At 56.2% G+C, this 23,127-nt stretch overlaps 1 protein-coding gene across 2 annotated transcripts in view; it reads right to left on the bottom strand.

Moving 5' to 3' along the window:
* SYT6 (synaptotagmin 6) overlaps positions 1-23,127 on the bottom strand; it is a 58,497-nt gene that overhangs the window by 14,796 nt on the left and 20,574 nt on the right. The gene's annotated exons all lie outside the window — the stretch shown is intronic.

The raw sequence follows: 23,127 nt of genomic DNA on the forward strand, positions 1-23,127 counted from the left end.
GAAGGCAGATGAAGGGCCCAGAGCCCCCTGCAGCTATGTGGGGCCACTCGGGGGGTTCTTGGCGGCAGCGTGCCATGTCCTCAAGACCCAAGGGTCTTGCCTCCGTGCTGGGAGTAACTGGGCATAAAGACACCCACACCAGTATTGCCTTTTCGGTAGAATCTGTCTTCTTCACTATTCCCTCTCAATTCTGCTCAGATTCTACTGAGTCCTTGCCATCCTGGGCCCTTGGCTGCAGCTTCCTTACCACCCTGTTCAGTCACTGGCCCCCGTGATTGGCCCCCTGCTTGCTCTGTGGTCATGACAGTGTCTTTACAGGACACACCCAGGTTATCAACTGCCCCCCTCCCAGAGACCTGCTTCCCGGCCTCAGCGCAGTCATTCTTTGTCAGCCCCTCTGCAGCATCCTCGCCCCTCTGGAACACCCCCGGCTCTCAACCTCAGGACATGCTGCCGACCCAGGAGGAGCATGCCAGCCATCATGTCCTTGTGCTGGGATATGCTCTGTTCTGCTCCTTCAAACACGAGCCAGCACTCAACACACACTTTGCAGCCTCTCCTGCCGCCAGAATCACCACTGTTGGGGATCCCTACCCCAGAGAGTTCCTGACAACAGGGAATAGGAGAACTGCGGAGGTGCCAAGCAAGCCTGCCTGTTTAATTATTTGATACCACGAAGCTTCCTCTTCCTGCTCGATGAGGGAGGATGCTGTTACTACAGACCCTCAGGCTCAGAGGCTGGCTGGTGCTGCTGAGGGCTGCAGGCCCTGGGCGGAGGGGAAGGCCAGGGTTTGCTCAAGGGGGGCCTCTGTTCGTTCATTCCTTCAGCGCATTCATTGAGCACCTGCTTTGCCAGGGGTTACTCTGGGTGCTGGGGATACACATAGACAAAAAGCCCTGCCCTCAGGGGGCTTGCATATTGCCAGAGCAAAGCACCAGAAAAAAGGTAAATAAGCAAGTTAGATAGTAAAATGTTGAACAAAGGTCAGGCAGGAAAAGGAGCCAGGACACTTTCATAGGGAGGTTGTAGTTAGAAGTTTAGACGGATAGGCCAGGGGAGGTGTCCCTGGGGGGGGTGGCTTCTGAGAAAGAGGGCGACACCAAGGTGTTTGTCCCTTCTTCTTACAAAGAACCAGGCTGTACGGAGGACTCCCTACCTGGAGAAAAATACAAGACCCCTCCCCGCACCGCACGTCTGGAGCATGTAGTCCCAATGCCCCCCTCGAGGTGTCGCTGGTACCCCCTCTGGCTCTGGAAGTGTCTTCTCTGTTAGCCCCTCTCCCATGCTCAGTCCCAGCCCAGAGCAGCAGGTGGGTCATGCCGCTCCCAGGAGAGTCTGACTGGGGCAGAGCGCACACCGCGCAGAAACAGCTACCCCTCCAGCACTCAGGAGCCTGTGGTTCCACAGAGTCAATGAGCCCCACTCCCCACAATCCATTTCTACCTCTGAGGCTCAGCAACTCTGCGAGGCAGGGTTTATCCCCCCAGTGCTCAGAGGCAGGACTCGGTGCTGGAGCGCATGGGCAGCACAGAGGCCCAGCCTAGCTCCAGCTCTCAGGAGCACTGCCCTTCTGGCCCATCAAAGGGGCATCTCCAGGTCACCCTGGACCTCTAGCCTCAGACCACAGGGTCATCCATTTGTTCATCTGCTCACCTGTGCAAGAGGCACCTCACTTTGAGGAGCATAGGCAGAGCCTTCAACATGCACACAGTCCAGTGGGGGTGCAGGTAGCCAGTTAAAAGAAGGTGCCAGGACCCCATCTCTCAGTGTCTGCTCTCTCCCTAGCCCCCGTGTGCAGGGAGGGAGACAGGAACGAGGCCTGGGCACAGCGTTGTCAGGGCGACGGGCCTGCACATGGCAGGGATGTAAGCACGCACCGGGCTGAGCGTCCCATCCTGGACACAGGCACCAAGGGCAGGAGGACCCCAGCTCCTTCCCCTCCCTTAGAAGCCTCCAAGCATCCATCCTGCCCAGCGCTCCAGAAAGCCTTTCAGACTTGGGAACACGGCAATGAGAACTGACACTACTGCGAGCCTCCCATGGGCCAAGTCCTTTGTAAAATTGTCTCCGTGAGTGTCCCCACCGCCCAGGAGCGCTCTCACCCTGCCCTGAGCACGCAGGAGAAATGCGCTTTGTGCAGGTGAATCACTTGTCTGAGGCTGCAAGAGCGAGCGGCGCCCTGGCCCAGACGCCCGTGGATCACTGGCGCGCCTCTCCCACCCTCGCTGGCTCTGGAGTCAAGGCCCATCCTCTGAGCTTGCTCCTGGGACCCATTGGGTCCTGTCTCACCTCCCGCCCTGGCCACCTCTCTCCATGCTGACCCTGTGCTCCATAGAGCAGGTACATTTTTGGTCCCTTTTGCCAAAATGCCACTTCCTCTTTGCTTGAATGCTCCGTAGAGCACAGGGCCACCTCCCCACACAACCCTCCCCCTACCCCGTTTCCAGCCTACAGAGAGCCACCCCCACCCCATGACCTGCCATCACTTTCTGCCCCAGAGCTGCTCACAGGCATTACCAGCCCCCAGGCCCTGAGCTGTGCTCTCACCAGCCGCAGTGACTAGAGGGCCCTTGGGGCAGGACAGTGACTGGAGGGCCCTTGGGGCAGGACTCTGCCTCACCCCTACTTGGGCTCAGAGGTGTCCAACAGCACATGAGGGGAGCCACATGCATGCCGAGGAAAGGGTGATTACATTTTCCCCAGAAGAACTCTGGAAGGGTGACTCTCAGCATCAGAGTTATGTCAAGTTCTGACTCTGAGATGGAAGCTGGGGGCCCCTCAGGCCCCTCTGGGCAGAAAGAGCAAAAGGCCCCCCCCGCCGGCAGCCCACGATGCAGAGCGGAGCTTTCAAAGGCAGTCGTGTTCGTGTGCAAGCCCAAGTTCCAGTGCTTGTGGACTTGGGAGACCTGCCTGGGGCCTGGGGGGATACTTCAGGGACTCCCAAGGCTGGCTCCCTCCAAGGCTCCCCTTCCAGCAGAGGCATAGTTCCTGATAGGACCAGGGCAGCTGGGGCAGGTCGGTGCTGGATCTGCAGCGTGCTGTGGAACTCCCACCCCACAGTGAACTTCACGCTGTATCAGTGGGTCCAAACAGCACAGGGAAGGGGCTAAGATCCTCCACGGCCTGGAGCCAGGAAGGAAGTGAGCCCAGTCCCGGGGCCTCCTGCTGAGCCACGCTAGGCCTGATGCGCTTTGACCGCTGCTGGCTCCGAGCATCAAGGAGGTTATTGCTCCCTGCACAGGCAACAGAGAACTGGGTTATTTGATAAAGGAGAATAAATAGGCTTATTCTGAGTAGTCGAGAGGCGGAAGCTAAGCAAACAGGCTTCTTTCAGCACCACCTCCCTCTCCCGAAAGCCAGACCCCACTGGCCCCACAGGCAGGCTGCCAGGTCCCCTCCCTGCTCCAGCCTCTTTCCCAGGAGATTTCAGCCCGGATCCTGTGTGCCCTCCCAGCCTTTTATCCTCATTAGGCAAGTTTGAGACTTTGGCTTTAATAAAACCAGGGGCGAGCAGGGGCTGCGGAACAGCTGCACGTTATTGCTTTCATCTTCACCCCCGTACAGGAGGTGCCTGGGGGCTCCAGCCGGTAATGAGCTCCCTGGTGCTGGGGAGGTCACTGCTGTCTAGAAAGCAGCAGAAACCAACTCACCCCCTCCACCCCTCACCTAGAGGCTGAGAGTGTGGTCCCAGCCAGTAGCAGCTCAGCTAAAAGTCCTGGCCTATCTGGCAGGGAGTGGCCTGCTGTCTGGGGAGGGGGAGCAGAGATGGTGGCTCCCAAAGAAATCTGTCCCAGAGTGTCCACCTGACCGTCGCTGCCCATAATAGTAGCGCCAGCTGCAGTACCCAGAAGCCGGGCAGAAGGTTCGTAAAGGCCCGTACCTGGCATTGCATTGCTCTCTGCCCTCACCACAACGGCCCACTAAAGCACTTCTCTCTCCTTGATGCACCCACAGAGCCCTAGACATGGCAAGCCAGCTCCTCTCTGAGGGCTGCCCAGGAAGAGCAGCGAGCCCCAAGTCAGGGGACCCTGGTTTTTGTCCCTCAGCCACTAAGTAGCCCGAGACTTTGGGCATTTCATGTCTCTCAGCTCCGTTCTGCCAGGTGGAGCGCTGCACCAGACGGTGGCTCCTGCCTGCCATAAGACTCAAGCTGGAAGGCCTGTCATCAGCCGTCACCAGCTGAGAGGACCCAGGGCACTTAACTGGTGTCCGCTGCCCGCCTCAAGATCTAGCAATTTGATTTAAAATCAGAAGATTTGAGCCCCACTGCTCCCCCCCACCAATGTTCTGCTCTTCTCCAAGGCCACCTTCTTCCTTCTAAATGGGCACCGAGTGGCATCGAGAACCCTGCGTCCATCCAGGAAATCCAGACTGAGCGAAGCAGGAACACCCTTCCCCACATCTCAGAGAGCACTTCCAATCTCCTCATCACTAAGTGGCTTGTCTGAATCTCTCAGCAGCAGCAGAGAAGCATCCGCTGTACTTTTAGGAAGGCCCCACGAGACCTAAAAGCATCTCTGAAGCACTGGGCAGGAAGTGCTGTTAAGTTGCCCTGGGCAGGGGCCTGCAAGAAGACCGGGTAGGTGCCAATTTGGCTCCAATGGGTAAAGAAACATCAGGTGAGCAAGTTTTCTCTGTAGGTCTGGGGCCTGGGGTTGGAGCTAGAGATGAGTCAGATGTGGACATTGGACACTCGGGGCTGGGCTGACCCCCTTAGCTTCTGCCCCATTGGACCACAGAGCTTCTCACAGCCCAAGCCAGGACCATAACTCACCACTTTCATTGACTGTGGGGATTATGATAAACTGTGTTCTCATTAGATCCTGGCCCTGGGAGCAGGATGGGAGCTGGTTTTACTCATTCTACCTCTCACACCCCGCCCAGGGACAGATGGATAGAAAGTGCTCAGTAAATTCTAGCTGATGAATGAATGGTTGAGAATACAGACGTGGGGGCCAAGGCCCAGCTCTGATATTTACAGGTGGTACAATCTAACCTTTCATAGTCTCGATTTTCTTATCTATAAACGGGGCTAATAGCAGAAGCTACTGCTCAGCCTTGTTGCAAAGATTAAATAATTTGTGCCAAGTACAAAGCCTAATTCCTGGCATAGAGAAACCTCTCAGTCAGTGTGAGCTGTTGTTACAACTATTAGGGCTGTAATTATGACGATTATAAAGAGCTCAGGGTCTTGGGGTGGGGCCAGGGGTGAGGGGCATTGAAGTAAGTGATACCACTTGGCAGGATCAATGTTGAAAGAGGGGTGCGGACAAGATGTGAAGAGTAGAAGTGGGACCTCCCTGATGACGCAAAGGGTTAAGCACCTCACTATGAAGCAATCTGCAGCCTCTGCAGCACGAGTTCGATCCCCAGCCAGCCAGGGAGAAACCCACATGGCGAGGCAGACCTCTCCTGTCTCGCCCCACTGCTCCCCTCAGCAGTGTGTTTCTGTTCCCCACTCTGTCTCTGGTGAATCCTCTCTCCCACTGCATCTCTGGCCTGTACCCAGCTCCTGTATGACTAAATAAATAAATCTTAAAAAAAAAAAGTGAAGTGGGAATCAGAGGGGCCTTCCCGGAGGGGGTGGTATTTGATAGGGTGTGTGGAGGGGGAGTAAGAGGAGTTTGCTGGCAGAATAAAACAGCCCAGAGTTCCAAGCAGAGGGAGCAGCAGGCCCATAAAGACACAGAGGGAGGGGGCCTGGGAGGTTCCAAGTGGGGAGAAAGTGAGATGGGGAAGGGGCATAAAGAGCAGCAGTAAGGGTGTGGCAGTGACCGCTCAGGGCTCATTCTTAGGCCTTTGCCCTTGACTAGGGTGGATGAGATGGGGTCTCTGCTGTTGCCCTCTGTCCCGCGTCCCAGGCAGCCAGTGTCACCCCCATTCAGACGCCGCTGCAGAGAGCAACTTCAGGTGTGCTGCTCTCTCTCGTGAGGCACCTACAGTTGTTCACCCATATGGGGAGACAGCAGTGATGACACAGACAAGGCCCCTGGTATTCTAGAAGAGGGAGACAAGTAAACGAGGGAGAGCAAATGAGGCGTGAGTGAGCCAGGGGCCTGACGGACAGTAGGGGCGCTACACAGAGGCTGGGAAGGCTGCTCAGACCTAACGAGGTAGGAGGCGCCGGGGTACAGAGGAGGCCAGGGGAGCGTGGGGGACAGGGCCAGACCTCTTAAAAGCTGTTTGGGTTTTATTTCCTAAGAAAAGCTGGAGGGCCCAGAGGCCTGTGGAGGACAGAAGGCCAAGGCAGAGTAGAAGCCGGAGTTACCCCAGATTCCCGCCCTCCCGCAGTCAGTTCCTGGCTTCACTAGTCAGGAACTAGACTCTGTGCCCCCCTCCTCTCTGTGCCCCGATTTCCCAGTGGTTTGGCTGCTCTCATTGACTGAGTGTTGCTGAGGAACTTCCTGTCCTGAGAGCTCACCCACGTTCCAGCGCAGCATCTGCACAACACTCCACGAGACGGGGTTTTTATGATCTCCCTGGGGCCACGGGAGTACAGACAGGTTTTGTAAGTGGCCCAAGAACACACAGCTGCTCAACGGCAGGGCTGGATATGAACCAGCGTAGCCAGGGAGGGGGCCACCGCCTCTCCACGACTCTCCCCTCCCCAGCCCCCCAGGATCCTCTGCACCTCAGCCTTCACCCTGCCCTTTCCGTGGCCTCCAGTAATCTCCCTCTACCTCTGACTGTTCTGGATTCTGCTGGTCCCTCCGGCCAGCTGTCCTGCTCCTTCCTCTTGGGTCGCCTCCCCTGCTCCTCGGGCTGACTTGGGGGTGTGCTCCCGTGGCCCCTGGGGCAGAAAGGTTCCTGGGCACGGGTGTCGAAGCAAAAGCTGAGTCAAAACCAGTGGGATCCGGTGACCCACTGGGTGAGGAGGCCTCGGGACAGAAGAGCCAGACTGACACTGGGCCCGCCCCGCGCCCCCAAGCCTGGCTCAGCACCCCTCGGGGAGAGGCGGCCGAGGGCGGGGCGCCCTTCCCTGGCGTGCAGAGAGGGGCTCCCGCTGTGAGCACCAGGCCAGGCTGATGAGGATTGGCTCCGGCTCCACGTCAGGCCCGGGTTTCCCAGGCTGCAGGGCGGAGGCCGGGGTGGCTGGGGTGGCTGGGGTGGCAGGGCGGGGCGCTGGAGCCGAGCTAGGCTCCCTGCTGGGGGCCGCCGCTCCTACTTGTTCCGAGTTCCAGCTTTTCTCTCCGGGCTTTCTGCCCCAAGGGCTCTGCAGCGTCCTGAGTAACGGATCCAGCAGAATGGAGCCGCTTTAAGCAAACTCCATGCGTCTGGGTGGACAGGACAGGCCCAGAGACCCCTCAGCCCCCGCGAGCGCCAGAGGAAGTGGGTGTCATCCCCTGGCTGGGTTTGGTCCTGGGGGATCCTTGAGCAGCGAGAGCACGCTGGCGGGAAACTAATGCTTCTCTACCCGAGCATCTCCCGGCATCTTCGGGGAAACAGATGGTTTTATTTAGAAAACCTTCCTCAACCCTCCTCATGAACCTGCCCTTGAAAAGAGGTTTCGTGTTTCACAGCACCATTACTTGGGGCAAAGATCTGTGAGTCAGAGTCACACTGGGAGGGGCAGATCCCTTCCTAGCGACTTTTTTCAAAGGTGGGCGGAGAGGGAGGGGGCTCAGAGGGGGCAGGAGGAGCTGGAGGGGAGTAGAGTTCAGGGAAGTTCTAGAAGAAGTAGAGGCCATGCCTGGTCAAGCACAGGGGCTCTTGTCCACGGGAAGGGGCCCGAGGACCCACCACAGCCCTGGTCCTTCCGATGGCAGCTTCGTTAGTGACATGGAGGAGTAAGTGACATTAATGAAGTTAACCACGAAAATCCGTCTTCATTCTTGCCTGGCTGTCCTGGGGCGTGGCTGGCAAGGAGTTGTCTTTGACAGCCCGGGGGAGAGGGCGGGAATCTGGGGGATCCTTGAGCATCTCTGCCCTGCACGGGCTGTGGCAGCAAGTGTTCTCAGCAAGGGGAAGAGCGCTGGTCCCTGTGGGGGGTCCTCTGGGGCAGCTGAGACATTTCCACCAGCAGGTTCCCCAGGGGACACCAACCAGACTGGGCTGGGCTGTCAGTCAAGGGCACATGCTTGAAGCGGCAGTGGCTTCCCCTCTGCCACTGTGCTGACCTGAAGGCTGGATCTTCACCACCTCCTGTGCTACACCCCCCAGAATCTCTTGGGCTTGCTGGGGTGAGGCTGCTCTCTGAAGAGCTTTTCACAGCCTTTCTCAGAGCTGACCAGTCTGCTCCGGGAACACCCGCTTCCTCCTGTTCTCTCACCCTCCAGCTGCCTCCCGGCCTCTGCTGGCTCCTCCTCCCAGCCTGGTCTCTGAACAGCGGCGCACATGGGACTCGGGTCTGTGCCCGCTTCTCGCCTGGCTCATGCAGAACATCATTGCCCGTCTCCATGCTTGTGGCCCCCGAATTCATGGCCCCTCCAACAGCCTCCCCTCTAGACTCCGGACTCAGACACCCATCAGGACCTCTACCTGTCTCCCAGAAATCCAACCCTCAGATCTTCCACTCAACACTCTCTTGTTTTCCCCGAACCCCACCCACCCAGTGGGCCAAGCCAGAACGGAGACATCACCATTGCTACGTGCCTTCCCCTCTCTCTTGGCTGGGGAGCCCAGAACTATTGCCTTGTCGAATTAAAGGACATAATCAGGCACACACAATCTGGCCAGGATTTTGACGTTTCTTCCCTTTCTTTTAACTTACTTATTTGGGGATCCAAGGCGCCGTCAAGCAGGGAGAAGGGGATTTACAGACGTGGCACATCCACTAGTTTGTGGAGCCCATGCTGGGTACTTAACTTACTTAATTCATTTCACCCACAACGTTTCTCCGAGAAACCCATAATTATTGCCTGGTTGGGTTTCCCAGAGCTTACATAGATGCCTCCTGTCTCAGGATGATGCAGCAAATCAGACCCGGGGGCTGGGGTCTGCTATCTCCGAAGACCTTGCTCCTCCCGCTCTCCTACCCCACTCCCCTGAAATTGGTCTCACTCCAACTCTCGCCCCCCCCCCACCTTCCACCCCTGGTTATTGAGGACCAGGTGTGCTGAGGACTCACGTGGGTTCTGAAGCTGAAATTTCTTGGTGTTCTAGAAGCAAGAAGTAGTAGAGAAGAAAGCGCTGGGACCAAGTATTTATATCCCTCTGCTTCCTCTTGAAAGGAGACACTACTGGCGTCTGGGGACGCGTCCCCTGCTTACTTAAACTAACTTGTGCTGGCACCCCACACTCGCCTGTCCATTGTCATTGTCACATCTCATGAATTACTAAGCTGCTTGTAGGAGAGAGTCAGGAGAGCAGAAAGCTGGGCCAGCAGGGACAGAACCCTGAGCCAGGAGCTCCTGTCTCTCCATGCAGCAGCTGGCACAAGGACTCAGGGTTTTCTCCGCGAGGATCATCCCCACTGAGATTTTCAGGGGTGCACCCAGCAGGTCTGGGCGGAGGAAACCCATCAGGAAAGAAGGTTTGGGCAGGAGATGTATTTCTTGAGCTCTCCGGCAGAGTGAGAGCTGTTGTACTCCTGTTTATTTTCTTGCTTCCTTGCGTCTGGAGGTGGGGTGAGTCCCTGTGGACATCCTGGGTGGAGGTGTCCGATCTCAGGGTTCATTTCCTTGGTGCGGGATCTTTGCGATTGGAGCAATGCAGCTCCCATCACATATCACTGGGCAGCAAGAGCCCACAGGGACAGGTCAGCTCCTCCAGTCCTGCCTTCCAAGGCCGTGCCGCCCACGCACTCCTGCCTTCCGCCCACTCCTCCACCACTTCCTCACCACACAGACTTGGTGCCTGCAAAGAATGAAGCCTGTGTGCATTTTTACTCCAGCCTCCCTTCTCCAAAGCTGAGAAATTTGGTTTCCTTGATTTTCTAAGTTTTGGGCACATTGGCCGTCCCCATGCAGACTACGATAGGCATCCACAGAGAATGCTTGACCGGGGGTCCGTTGGGAAGCAGGGATCTTGGCTCTTATTCGACCAGAGGAGAGGGATTGTGAGTTTGCTACAAGGGGCTCAGCACCAACTGCCCAACGGCGCATGCATTCCAGAACGGGGGTCTCAGACCCTGCTCTCCAGCTGTGTTACCGCGAATGTCATTGAACCCTCTCTGGCAGTGAGAATCCGCCCCCCTTGAGGTGGTTCCCTCCCAGGTGGTTGCTCTAAGCCCCCTGATTTAGAGGGTCAAGAGAGGAGGAAGCCACAAGAAGGACTGCTGGCTGCTAGGAGAAAAATCCAGCTTCACCAGCAGCCAGTACTCATCTGCTTGTAAACCTCTCATTCTCCTGCTGTTTTGGGGCGGGAGGGGCCCCTGCACCCCTGGGTGCGCTGCCCAAAGCTCACATGGTCGCTCAGCGGCCAATGGCCCCTGAGGATGTCTGAATCAGCAAGAGGGGAAGGAAGGGGCAGCTGCCTGGGTGTGTCCTGGGTGAGGGACGTCTCCCAGCTCGGCTTTCAGAGAAGCCCATGGAAGCTGGGAGGGCTGTGAGCGGTACCCCTTTCTCCCTCCCAGCCCTGAGCTTCCCCACCCACTGGCGCCTCCAACAAGTGGGGTTAAGGAGGCCACCTTGTGGGGTTTGCCAGGCCCCAAGCTCCTACACAAGTGTGCCCAGCAGAAGAATAAACTTAGCAGTGACATTAAACTTAGAGCCAGGAGGTCTGGTTCAAACAGCAGCTCTGCTACTACCCAGAAGTGTCCGGAGCAAGTTTCTGTCCTCCCTGAGCTGCAGCTTCCTCAGCTATAAAATGCAAGCAGATGCCCTTGTCTCTCATCCATGAACCGGGTTCACCATGGAGAGAAGTGAATGTGTGCGCTTGAGCAACTTGCTTGGTGTCAAATGCAGACCAGGTGGTCACGCATTTCTGCAAAGGTCCAGGCCCCTACCTGCTTTGTCCTGCTGTGGCGCTGAGGCCAGCAGCCACTAGGGGTGTTGTCACTCATCCCCAGCTGCAACCTGCCACGGGACCCCAGGAAGGAAAAGCCAGTGGTGGGAGAGGGTGGTGGGCAGGCAGGAGCATGGCCTTAAAGATGCCTAAGGAGGCACAGAGTTCTGTGCTGGGAGGTTCCTCCAAACCAGGCTCCGGGCTCCCTTCCCCCTCGCTCACCCAAGAACATGATGATGAAACACCAAATTAGCTCCATTATTGTAACTCCTCCAAAAATTATAGGCCGCCTGTTCTGCCAGGGCCAGCTAATGTCTCCCACCGGTGAGCAGGTGACACTAACGGTAATTTCCTCCCCTCCAGGCACTAAGTGCAGAGTGGCAGAAACTGAGTGAGGCTTGGGCTGAGAGGCAGCCTTAGGGGTGGGGAGCAGAGGGATCACAGAGCCAGGATGTAGCAGGCTTACTCTGGTGGCAGCAGCAGCAAGTGGCCGGGGGAGCCTTGCACCCTGGTTCTAGCACCTTATTTTCCTCTCCTAGAGCAACTGCCTCTCAGCACTAGATGAGCCAGCACAACCCCCAGCACAACCCCCAGGAAGAGCCCCACCTGTCCTGCAGGCCAGGTCAGACCCCATGGCCTCACCACAGGCTGGCACCCCAAGGATTGTGCCATAGCTGATGCCTATGCCTTGTGGGGGCAGGGCCAGCTGCTCCCTGCAGCTCCCTATTTCCCAAGCTCCTTCCCCAAGTCGCTGCCAGCTTTTCCTGCCCTCCCACATGCAGCCAGCACTTCCTCTGTCACCTCTTCCCCCTCTCCCGCCCCATCGCCTCTCCTCCCAGCAGACAGCCACCTCCTTTCTGTGTCAGCTGAGGCCGCTCTTCCTCAAAGGGATGGGCCCCACTTGGAGTGGAAACAGCTCTTTCCAGGCCCCTTCCTGCCAGGTTAGGCAGATCACAAGTTCTAGGAAATGGGATGGCCCTGGTAAACCCGGGTTCACTGCCATCCACACACACCACTATTCTGCAAAGCTGGCCCAGCCACCCGCGTCCCAGAAACCAGAGACCTGGTCCCCTGACTCTGTAAAGAATTCCTGACTGAGCAGCTTCTACAGCTAGTTTCAGAGCAAAGCCTTCTCTGTGACAGCCAGCGTTAACTCCAGGGCCCACAGATATTGCAAGGGTCACCTCTCGTTTTACAAATCAGAAGCCGAGGCTTCGAAAGGCCGTGCGGCCAGCGGTCATAGATGGAGCTTCTGGACCCTTTTCTTTGACTTTCCAATTTTATTCCAAGTTTAAATCGAGCACCCACTAGAAGCAAAGCCAGGCTCAAGGGCCACAGGGAACACATACACAAGGCCGAGCGGCAGCAGCGCGAAGTCGAGAGTCCTGGACTCCGGCGTTGATTACACGGAGAACCTTCGAGATACTACTCCAGCGAGTACTCGCTGAGCCTGGGCTGAGAGCCCTGTTTATGGAGCGGGATTATTCACACCCACATTTCATAGAGGAGGAAGCAAGCAGAGATATTAACCAGCCCACTTTGCTAAAGGAGGAGGTGTGGTTCGAACCCATGGAGCCAGAGCCAAAGGGCTAAGCTCCTAACCAAGTCCAGCCAGCTGGGCGGAAGGTCACCATGGAGCCACGTTCATGTGCGCGGGCCAATGTCCTGGCTTGCCCTCAAGCGTGCTGCGCTCCGGGCAGGTAGTATATTACTCTGCTTTATGTCTGTCCTCCTGGCTACAGACTTCATAAACCTTTTTAAAAGAACTTCACTCTTTGTCACCATGGACCAAGAACCTAGGGCTTAGGACTACCCACTCCACAGATGAAGAAACTCAGGCTCAGGGGTGTTAACAAGCTTCAGAATCAAAGACCAGCTCTGAGCTGCCCCCATGCTCCTAAGCGTGGCACTTTCTCTGGGGGCACACCTGTGGGAGGCGGCCTCTGAACCCCACTTGACTTTCTTTCCTGTATCCTTTTGCTATGTGTGTGATGCTTTAAACTTATTTTTGATCATGTGGCAGGTCTGAGGAGCAAGCTAAGTCCTTTTGGAAGTAACACAACGTGACAGGCAAAAACAAATGAAAGTTTTTATTACTTGCTGTGCAACCTTCAGACAAGTCACTCAGCCTCTCTTAGCTGGATTTTCAGTCTGCAGAATTGGGCTAATGTCCTCTGCAGAGACTTGCTGAGGATTGAATGGGACGTGTGCAAAGAGGCTCCGGATATTCAATAGTGCCAGAAGGCGACATGGTGTCGCTCAGGGATTGGTGAGGAGCATCTGAGGGGCTGGAACCCAGCCCTAAGTTTTGGAAAGACACCAGAGTTGTGTGGCCTGAAGGAAATGTGATAACTTGCTCAGAGTGGCCAGCGCTGCCTGGCGGGGACCAGAGCTATGCCAGAACTCCTACTTCCCATACCCAGAGGCAGGCCCTTTGTCCACCTCCAGGCTCTGTTCCCTGGGGAGCCAGGCTGAAGGGACAGGTAATGTCCACCAGTGGTTACCCTCGACTCCCAGTGGACACTGTGGCATTGCTGGGCTCCCCAGAGAAGCTTCCAGGAAGCTTCAACCTCATCACCTGGGAAGGAGTCCTTGGGGGTGGGGGCACATCCCCAGAAGTGGGGGACGTGAGGGTTTAACTAAGCAAATAATCAGTGACTGTGGCTGAGGGAAGAAGGCAGGCCTGGGGCTGAGGTGCCCCCCGCAATTCTGAGCTTGCCCCTGTGTACCTGACAATCTCTTTCCTTCTGTGATCATACTACGTTCTTCCTTTCTTCCCAGTATTCTTCCAGAAGAACTTAGTTCCAGAAACTTCCAGGCCTAACCTCGCCAAGGCATCAGCCTCTCAGTCTCCAGCCTACTCCTGCCCTCACAGCATTCATGTGACTTTTCTAAGCGATAGGACTCTGGACTTCATCAAAATGTTAATGGTGGTCATCTAGGAAAACGGGCTTGCGGTGAATTGTATTTCTTTTTTGCTACTTTCTGTATTTTCCAAAATATCTAAAACAAGAATGTAACACTTTGCCTTGAGGCAAGGAAGGGTAAAATATATTACAGTCCTACAGCTTTTAAAGAAAATTATCTCAGTTTTGGCTCTCTGTACCACGGTTTTAAATCTGTGACTCCAGGGAATTTCCTCAGTTTGCCTCATCTATAAAATCAAAATACTGATTTCTTACTGTGTTGAGAGCACTAGATGAGATAATGCGCTTGAAAAGTGTTTACAAACAGGTTAGGGATTATTGTTATAATCAGGAGCAATAAACTATGGCCAGGAAGCTCAGCGGGCGCCTTCTCCTCGGTCCTGTCTCTCGGCCTCCGCCAGCTTGTGAAACACCGGTTATTCTCCACATTTGACTAATGAGCAGAGAGCAGCTGTGATTTTTCTGCGGCCACACAGCAGAGGCAGGGTTCAAGTCCTGGGCTCTGACTGCAGGCAGTGGAGGGCTGGCCCCACCGATCCTGACCCAGACCGGAGCCGACGCGTGGCCTGGGAGAGCTCCCCTACGAGCGTGCCCGTAAGTGACACGAAGAGATAATCTCCATCCTCCTTCCTCAACATGTGGGAGACACAACCAGGAGTGGAAGCGTCTGTGGCTTATTATAGCCATCCATATGGGATGTAATAAGCTGCAAAATCTTCAGGACACACGATCTTCCCAAAATTCTTCTTTTCCAAAGGCAGTTTCTTAGAGTCACCAAAGTGTCCTTCTCTGGGGGATTAGATTCCTGGGAGGTGGGAAGTGACAAGAAGCCAAGCAAACAAGCTCGGGGGGAACAAGCCCCTTCCTGCAGCCCCAGTGTGTGTGCTTTTGTGGACCCAGATTGTGTGTGTGTGTGTGACCCAGTGTGTGTCTGAGTGATCCAGTGTGTATGTGTGTGTGTGAGACCCAGCCTATGTGTATGTGTGCTTGTGTGGACCCAGAGTGTGTGTGTGTGTGTGTGTGTGTGTGTGTGTGAGAGAGAGAGAGACCCAGTGTGTGTCTGAGTGATCCAGTGTGTATGTGTGTGTGTGAGACCCAGCCTATGTGTATGTGTGCTTGTGTGGACCCAGAGTGTGTGTGTGTGTGTGCGTGAGTGTGTGAGACCCAGTGTGTGTCTGAGTGATCCAGTGTGTATGTGTGTGTGTGTGTGTGAGACCCAGCCTCTGTGTATGTGTGCTTGTGTGGACCCAGAGTGTGTGTGTGTGTGTATGTGAGACTCAGTGTGTGTCTGAGTGATCCAGTGTGTGTGTGTGTGAGACCCAGCCTATGTGTATGTGTGCTTGTGTGGACCCAGAGTGTGTGTGTGTGTGTGTGTGTGTGTGTGAGACCCAGTGTGTGTCTGAGTGATCCAGTGTGTGTGTGTGTGTGTGAGACCCAGGCTATGTGTATGTGTGCTTGTGTGGACCCAGAGTGTGTGTGTGTGTGTGTGTGAGAGACCCAGTGTGCGTCTGAGTGATCCAGTGTATATGTGTGTGTGTGTGTGTGAGACCCAGGCTATGTGTATGTGTGCTTGTGTGGACCCAGAGTGTGTGTGTGTGTGTGTGAGAGACCCAGTGTGCGTCTGAGTGATCCAGTGTATATGTGTGTGTGTGTGTGTGTGAGACCCAGCCTCTGTGTATGTGTGCTTGTGTGGACCCAGAGTGTGTGTGTGTGTGTGTGTGTGTGTGTGTCCGAGTGACCAGGTGTGTATGTGTGTGTGACCCAGTGTTTGTGTGTGTGTGTGTGTGTGAGCACGTGCATGTGCCCTTTTACCAGGCCTCCATCCAGCCAGACTGGAGGTGGGCAGGAGACGCCGCTAAGACTGTCCCTTCCTACCTCATGCAAAAGAAAACAGTTGCTCAGCCAGTCTCTCTGGTAAACACTGCCCGAATAGGGTTGGGGGAATATTTTTCCTTAGGGAACACTCACTCCCTAAGAGAGCTGGGTGTCTGCCCAGTCTTGGATAGGACTATAGGACTGACTAATACACACACATAAAAGCCTTGTCAGCAGGAATTGGAATTACAAAGGCAGCTGCCTGCTCCCCCCCCCCCCCCCCCCGCCTCTTTTTCTCTCATCCCTATGTCCCCCTCCCATTAAAAGCCACGTCAGAGTCCTACTCCCCACCTTCACTGTACCTATCCAGGACATCCTTCCCGGGAGAGGTGGCCTGATGTAGAATTCTCCAGAACTCCCACTGCCCTCCAGGCACTCAAAACTTAGCTGTCCTGCTTTCTGGCTTCTCTGCTGAGTCTCTTGAGGAGAAGGGGTGAGGGGTGCTCAGAGTGTCACTCTGAGGGCCCTGGGGAGTGACTCAGCTGGAGCCCGATTCTGTCAACGTGGGGGAGGCATTTTCCAGCAGGTGCCTGAAGTCACAAAGCCACCTGTCCCCAACTCCTCAAGAAGGGAAATGCTTGTCATGTTTTCATGACACACCAGCAGAGCTGTTTTTCTCTCGCTGGAAGCTGGACTGTTCTAGAACATGGTCCAGTGTGTCACTAAAGAGAAGTGAGTCAGCCAAAGGCTTGGGGAGACAGTGGACTCACTCAGCCCCAGGGAGGAGCCCCAGGCCAGTGCTGAGAGAGCAGGTGGGGAGCAACCTTCCCACCCCCTCCCCCTTATGACAGGGCTTCTTGACTCAAATGAAACTCCCTGCAGGGTCGGGGGTGGGCATCAGGGCTCTGCAGTGAGTTTGCCAGGTGGGGAGGGGGCTGAAGCAGTAGCTCCCTGTCTCCCACCTACATTCTTCCTTTCTTCCTTCTGGGCTTTCTCTCTGGTTCCAGCCGCGCCATGTTCTGTGCCTGCTCTCTCTTTAAAGTTCCAACACATAAACCTGGTTTCTGGTTCCCCCAAATCATAAACCTGGTTTCTGGTTCTCCTTCCTGGTTCCCCCAGGATCCCTGAAATAGCCTGGCAATCTGAATATGAAGGGTGAGCAAAAGAAAATAACCCCAGGTGCAGGAAGGATGGGCAGGGAAGATGCCCTCCAGTGAAGGGGAGGGGGGCAACTCCACAGCTTTCCCTGGGCTTTCCCCCAGGGCAGCTCCCTTCTCTAAGCTGGGGTGTGGCACCCTCTGTTTTCTCAGCATTCATCTGTGGTCTCTTAACATCCGTGTCCTCCCAGGCTGAGACCCCACCCAATCCTTTCCACCAGAGGCGTCCATCTTAGGCCTCATTTGGGTGGAAAGAGCTTTGTCACTCTCAACCCCACAGAAAATGGCTGCTTCTCCTTATCTCAGGAGGCATCTCCCATCTTCCCCAAGGAGTGATCTCGGGCTCACAGAAGGCCAACGGCCATGGCAACATTTAGGCTACAAGAGGAAACAAATGGTATTTAAAGCCCCCATTTCAGGGCCTCCATGGAGGCGCAGGGGTTAAAGCCATCGTGCTATCATGCTACTGCCAGCCACTACAGCACAAGTTCAATCCCCAGCCAGGGAGCTACCCACACGGCGCAGCAGACCTCTCTTGTCTCCCTGCTGCTCCCCTCACCAGTGGATTTCAGTAGATTCACCTGTTCTGCTCCCCACTCTGTCTCTGGTGAATCCTTTCACCTCCCCACACACACCTATAGCCTGTACCCCAGTTGTCATATGCATAAAAAAAATAAATCTTAAAACAAACCACCATTGCCTCCAGTGGTTGGTGGAGTCCCACACAGGCCACAAACAGCCCCGAGGAGGCCTGCTGCTCAGCTGACTTTAATGCTGAGCTTCTACGTTGGAAGATGAAACTGAAACTGACTCTGGGCACAGGGGCCAGGAGCGAACTGAAGTGCCCAGGGTGATTTAAAGGGGGTGTTCTTTGCTTATTTGCTTGTGCTGGGGACCTGGAACTAGAGGAAAGGAGAGGGGCCATGCCCGCGGGCACTAAGGGGGGCATGGCACCAGGTGACCACCAGGTTACAACCACCTGAGACTTTCTCAGGACAGTAAGGGAGACACCCCCCCACCCCATGACAACAAACCTTCCCTGGGACACTCACTTTGTGGAGTGGGGCGTCTTGGTGGAGTGGAGCGGGGCGCCTGCCTCATGATGGGGCCAGGGCAGGCAGGGCCGCAGAGGCCGAGGTGAGGGCGTTTCAGACGAGGAGGAACTGGAGCAGAGGGAAGCAGAGCATCTCCTCTCCCGTCCCAGAGAGGCCGGCGCCTTGGGACAGTCCCTCTGGCCAGCGCTTGGGAGGCAGCAGAGGGGACACTGGGGCGCACACGCAAGCAGGGCCGACCCCCCGAGTCTGCCTCCCGACTTGCTCTCGCAGGCTCTGTGACCTGAGCGGACTGCCTGGATCTCCTCGTCTGGACACAGAGCCTAGTAAAGGCTTCCGCCCTGCGGCGTGGTGGCGAGGATCAAATGCACGCAGCAGCATTCAAGCCCGGAGAAGGCCGAGAAGGCCCGCCGGCGCCCTCTCACACCTGCCGGGGAATTCTGTCCCCGCGCCTGGTCTGAGACTCCTCCCGGCCACTCCCTCCCACCAGTGGATTTCAGTAGATTCCTGATCTACTGATCTCCTGAAGCAATAGAAGAGGCCCAGGAGCAGCCAGCCCCAGAGCCAAGGGTGTCGGTGCCCTGCCTGACCTCCCAGCTAGGCTGGGTCCCGACCCTCAGCTGAGCAGGACCCTAAAATGGCCGGCGTCTTCGGACGCCATCACTGGTGCTCTCAGGCCGTCAAGGCTGAGGCCAAAGGCAGCCTGCGCCGCCCACACAGAATGTTCATCATCTTCTCAGCCCTCCCTGTCCGGGAGGCTGTCCCCAGCTCTGGTTCCTCATCCCAAAGGTCAGGTGGGCCCCAAGGAAAACCCTCCATCCCACATTCTGCTGTGGCTCTAAAGGGATCCTCGAGGTCTCGGAGATTTTGCCCAGAAAGGAGGCATCAAATATTCATGGAGAATGAGTGTCGGTTTGTTAGGGGGGAAGGATGTCCTGAGCTCATTCCATGCAGGCTTTGTGGACCCCACCCCCACTCCAGACCAAAGCCATCAGGACATTGGGAAAGACAAATCCCGTCACCACCCAAGGGAGGGTGGCTGGGACCTGAGGGTGGAGTTAAGCAGCCAGGTTGGGTATAAAAACCAGACACGTGGGCCTTGGGGTCTCTCGCTCTGTCGCTCGCCTCCTGGCTTCACGGCTCCTGGCTCGCCACCAGCTCTCAGAGTGCCATTTTGGGATTCCTGATCGGCAGATCGGGTAGGACGCATTTAAAACTTTGTCTCCCACTTTTCTCCCTGAGCTGTACATTTCCTCATTTGCCCTTCCCTTGTAATAAACCTTTTATGAACCTTTCGCGTGTGCCTGCAGTAGAGCATTGATAAGTCCTTTTAAGCGCGCGGGTGAGGACCCACAGTCAGGCACCCCGTTTTGGATCGGGGTTGCTGTACAACAGGTTCAGATATGAGAGGAACACGCGCTGCAGGGATGGCTGACGAGGATGAATGAGGGACAGATGGGCACGGGTCGGGGGTGACGGTGAGGTGAGGTGCCTGCTGGAGAGGCCATGGTTTTCCACATTGTTGCTGACACCGAAACACCATCAAAATGTGCCGTAACTGGACACGACTGAGCTAGAGCGCCACAGCCAGCCTGTCTCCCTCCTCCAAGGTGTAAATATTTACGCACAATGGGGAGGCTCTGAGGTCGAGGGTTAGTTGGCGCAAGGTCTGAGGCTTCGATCAAAGGCCTCCCTTCCTTGGTGGTCCTGCTGACACTGCTTGTTGGTTTGCCTGTGTCCAGTCTCAGTAAAGACAGGAAGTCTCTTCCCTGGAAGAGACCCGGTGTTGGCAGAGAGGAGGTAGATTTTGCTCTGCGCCCTTCCACACTTCATGCCTGGACCCCCGTTCTTCCCTGGGCCATCTCCCCTACAGGCCAGAGGGGTTCGCAGGCGTAGAATGAGAACTGTGAGTGGGCAGGGGAAGAGTGAGAAGAAAAACCAGGGCAAGAGAATTCCCTATGAAAACCTAGACACAGGGGCCTCCCTGGTGGCGCAAGGGGTTAAGATGCAGCACTATGAAGCTGTCCGCAGCCACTGCAGCACGAGTTCCATCCCCGGCCAGGGAGCTACCCACATAGCGCAGCAGACCTCTCCTAGCTCGTCCACTGCTCCCCTCAGCAGTGTATTTCAGTCAATCCGCTGTTCTGCTCCCCACTGTGTCTCTGGTGAATCCTCTCACCGCCCCCATGCCTCTGGCCTGTACCCCAGTACTTGTATGCATAAATAAATAAATCTTTAAAAAAAAAAAAAAACAACTAGGCAGTAGGGAGAGCAAGGGTTGGGTCTATGCCACCTGGGGTTGGGGTCCAGATTCTCATGAGTCACCGAGACACCCCATCCATGTTGTGTGGCTTCTCTGGCCTCAACTTGCTCATCTGTGGCAGGAGAATATTGGGTCAGGTCATCCCCGAGGCCCTTTCCAGTTCCCATGGTCCCCACGCCCTTAGGCACGTGGAGTCAGACCCTGACAGATCTGCAGGGACTGTCCAGTTCTCCCAAGGCAGCTTCTACTCTGATCACAGCTGTGCCTGTCTTTCTGCATCGCTGTTGGTCTGGGGACCCAGGGCAAGCCCTTCCTCCAGAATGCCTCCTGGAGCTGCAACACACTTGCAAGCGCCCAGAGGGGATGTTTGGCTGGCATTTCCCTCGTGACCAAATAACCTCTCTCCAGCAGAAAATGCCACTGTGGCTTATCAGGTGTTAGAGGCAATAAGACAAATGTACCTGCTCTGAGCTGCAAGGTGGGGGAGCACATAAAGCGCCCCAGTGTTAGAGGAACAGATTTTTGTTGATGCATGAGCTTGTTGCCTAACGATTTCCCATTCATTCTTGCATAAGGGAAAGATTAGATATTTATACCATTGAGATGCACTGAATACTAATGAGGGACACGCAGGGCCGGGGGCAGGGCAGGACGGGCTGGCTGGGCCAGGAGCAAGAGCAAGCTGTGCCTGCTGCACGTGGTGGAGGAGGGAGGCAGGATCAGCCTGCGTCTGGCTGCCGGCTCTGCAGGAACTGGCCAGCCTGGGCAGAGAGGCTGTGTGAACACCAGAAATTTACCAAGGGGCAGAATGGTCTCCACTGTTCTGAGCCTCAGGCAGCCTCTTCAGCCCATTTCCTCCGGAGCTACAGGGAAGGACCTATTGTGAAAGGCAGGGTTTAGGGACAACTTAAAGGAGAACGCTCAAGGCCGCAGTGGTTATTGAGAAACTTTGCTTACAGCCAGTTCACAGCCTTGTCCGGACCAATTAACTTTGTTTTCCAGTGTAAACCTTTAGCCTCTGTACCCAGAACACCTGCTGGTCTGAGCCTGCCCATGCTGCACACTCATCCCCTCTGCTGGAGACAGAACTTGCAGTCTTAGGGCTCTGGCCTGCAGTGTGGGGCCCTGTTGCTGCTCTGGGGTACACATCCTGTCTCCCAGGTTGACCACCAGAGACCCTGGTGAGCGCTGCCTGGGGTGTGGGGCTCAGCCCCCACACTCCCCCTTTTCTGGCTTCTTGCTGGCTTTCAGCAATCCTTTTCTGGAGAAGCCCCAGGCCCCTTAGTCCCAGGACAGGCAAGGTCCTATGGGCTTAGACTTGGGCTATGGGGCCTGAGACGTGAGCACAGAGGGAGGGGCCCCTTCATGCACCCCTCTTGCAATCTTGCAATTCCTGCCTGCACTTACAGGATAGGAGCTCAGAGGTAGTGTCAGGGGGAAAGGATGTCCTGAGCTCATTCCACACAGGCTTTGTGGACGCCACCCCCACTCCAGACCAAAGCCATCAGGACATTGGGAAAGACAAATCCCGTCACCACCAAAGGGAGGGTTGCTGGGACCTGAGGGTGGAGTTAAGCAGCCAGGTTTGGTATAAAACCAGACACATGGGCCTTGGGGTCTCTGCTCCCTCGCTCGCCTCCTGGCTTCACGGCTCCTGGCTGGCGGCCAGCTCTCAGAGCGCCATTTGGGATTCCAGATCAGCGGATTGGGTAGGACTCATTTAAAACTTTGTCTCCCACTTTTCTCCCTGAGCTGTACATTTCCTCATTTGCCCTTCCCTTGTGAATAAACCTTTTATTAACCTTTCGCGTGTGCCTGCAGTGGAGCATTGATAAGTCCTTTTAAGCGCGCGGGTGAGGACCCACAGCCAGGCACCCCATTTTGTATCGGGGCTGCCCTGTAACAGTAGGACTGCAGTCCTCATTCTGGAAGGCAAAGCTGCCCCTGGCTTCCCTGTTCCCGTCTGGCCAAGAGGGCGTCCTTCCAGGGCGCAATCACACCCTTGCCCTCCTCCCTCCTGCAGCGAGAAGAGGCACACAAGGAAGACCCCACCCCCAACGGCCCCCTGCACTGGCAGGTCCTGATGGAATAAACCGGGTGGGTGGGGGCCTGCACTGGATATTTCCTTGCGCGGCCCGAGGGAGGGGCTGCAGGAGGAGAGCTCCATTCCAGAGGATAATGAAGATCATGAGGCCAGCCAGGGCAGCGCAGGGTAAGTGAGCATCGGCTAAGACAAGCAGGCAGGAGGCAGCTCCCGAGAGCAGCAAATAAACAAGGAAGCCCCTCGGAGACCCGGGCGGCTTCTGACTCAGGCGCGTGTCAGGCAGCTGGAAGGGCACAGGCCGGGCTCACTGGCCTCCCGAAGAGGGGGCAGGCTGGCCACCTTCATACATTATTGAGAGCAGCTCTGGCTGAGGGCTCAGGGAGCAGGCTTCGGGGATTTGGGCAGGCGGCCCAGGCCCACCTCCTGGGGCCTCCGAGTGACCCCGATGGGCCCTGCGGGCCTCTTTGGGAAGCTGTCCCTCTCTGCTTTCTGTCCTGGCTTGATCCAACAGGCTTGTTCCTACATGTAAACTCGGGGATTGAAGGAGGAATTCTAGGGGTGCTGAGCCTTGGGGCAAATCCCTGACAGAATGTGGGGCCTTGGCCTGGCTAACTGACTCCCCAGCCCCGGCCCTCCGCTCCCCAAGGTGCGGGCGGCCCTTCCCCGGGTGGGCCTGCTGGCACCTGCAAAACCAGCCCTCCTGGGACTTTCAACCTTATTTCCAGGGCTACCCACTCCAAGTGTCCTGATCACGAGACAGTCCCTTTACCAACCCTCCACACGGCATCTCTTCCCCGGTGGGGCTCCAGAGGGGGAACCAAAACCTCTTGTCAAGGCAGATGCTGAACAAAACAGCCACATCTCAGCCTGCATGTGACATGATGCCGCAGCGTCTGATCTAGGTGACCTCTCGCTCTCCTCCTGGGAATGTTTTCTTGGTGTTCCAGGACCCAGCGCTTTCCCAGCTTCCCCACCGCCTCACTG

The sequence above is a fragment of the Talpa occidentalis genome, unplaced genomic scaffold, assembly GCF_014898055.3.
Source record: "Talpa occidentalis isolate TD23 unplaced genomic scaffold, MPIMG_talOcc4v2.1 talOcc4.9, whole genome shotgun sequence".
Taxonomy (NCBI): domain Eukaryota; kingdom Metazoa; phylum Chordata; class Mammalia; order Eulipotyphla; family Talpidae; genus Talpa; species Talpa occidentalis.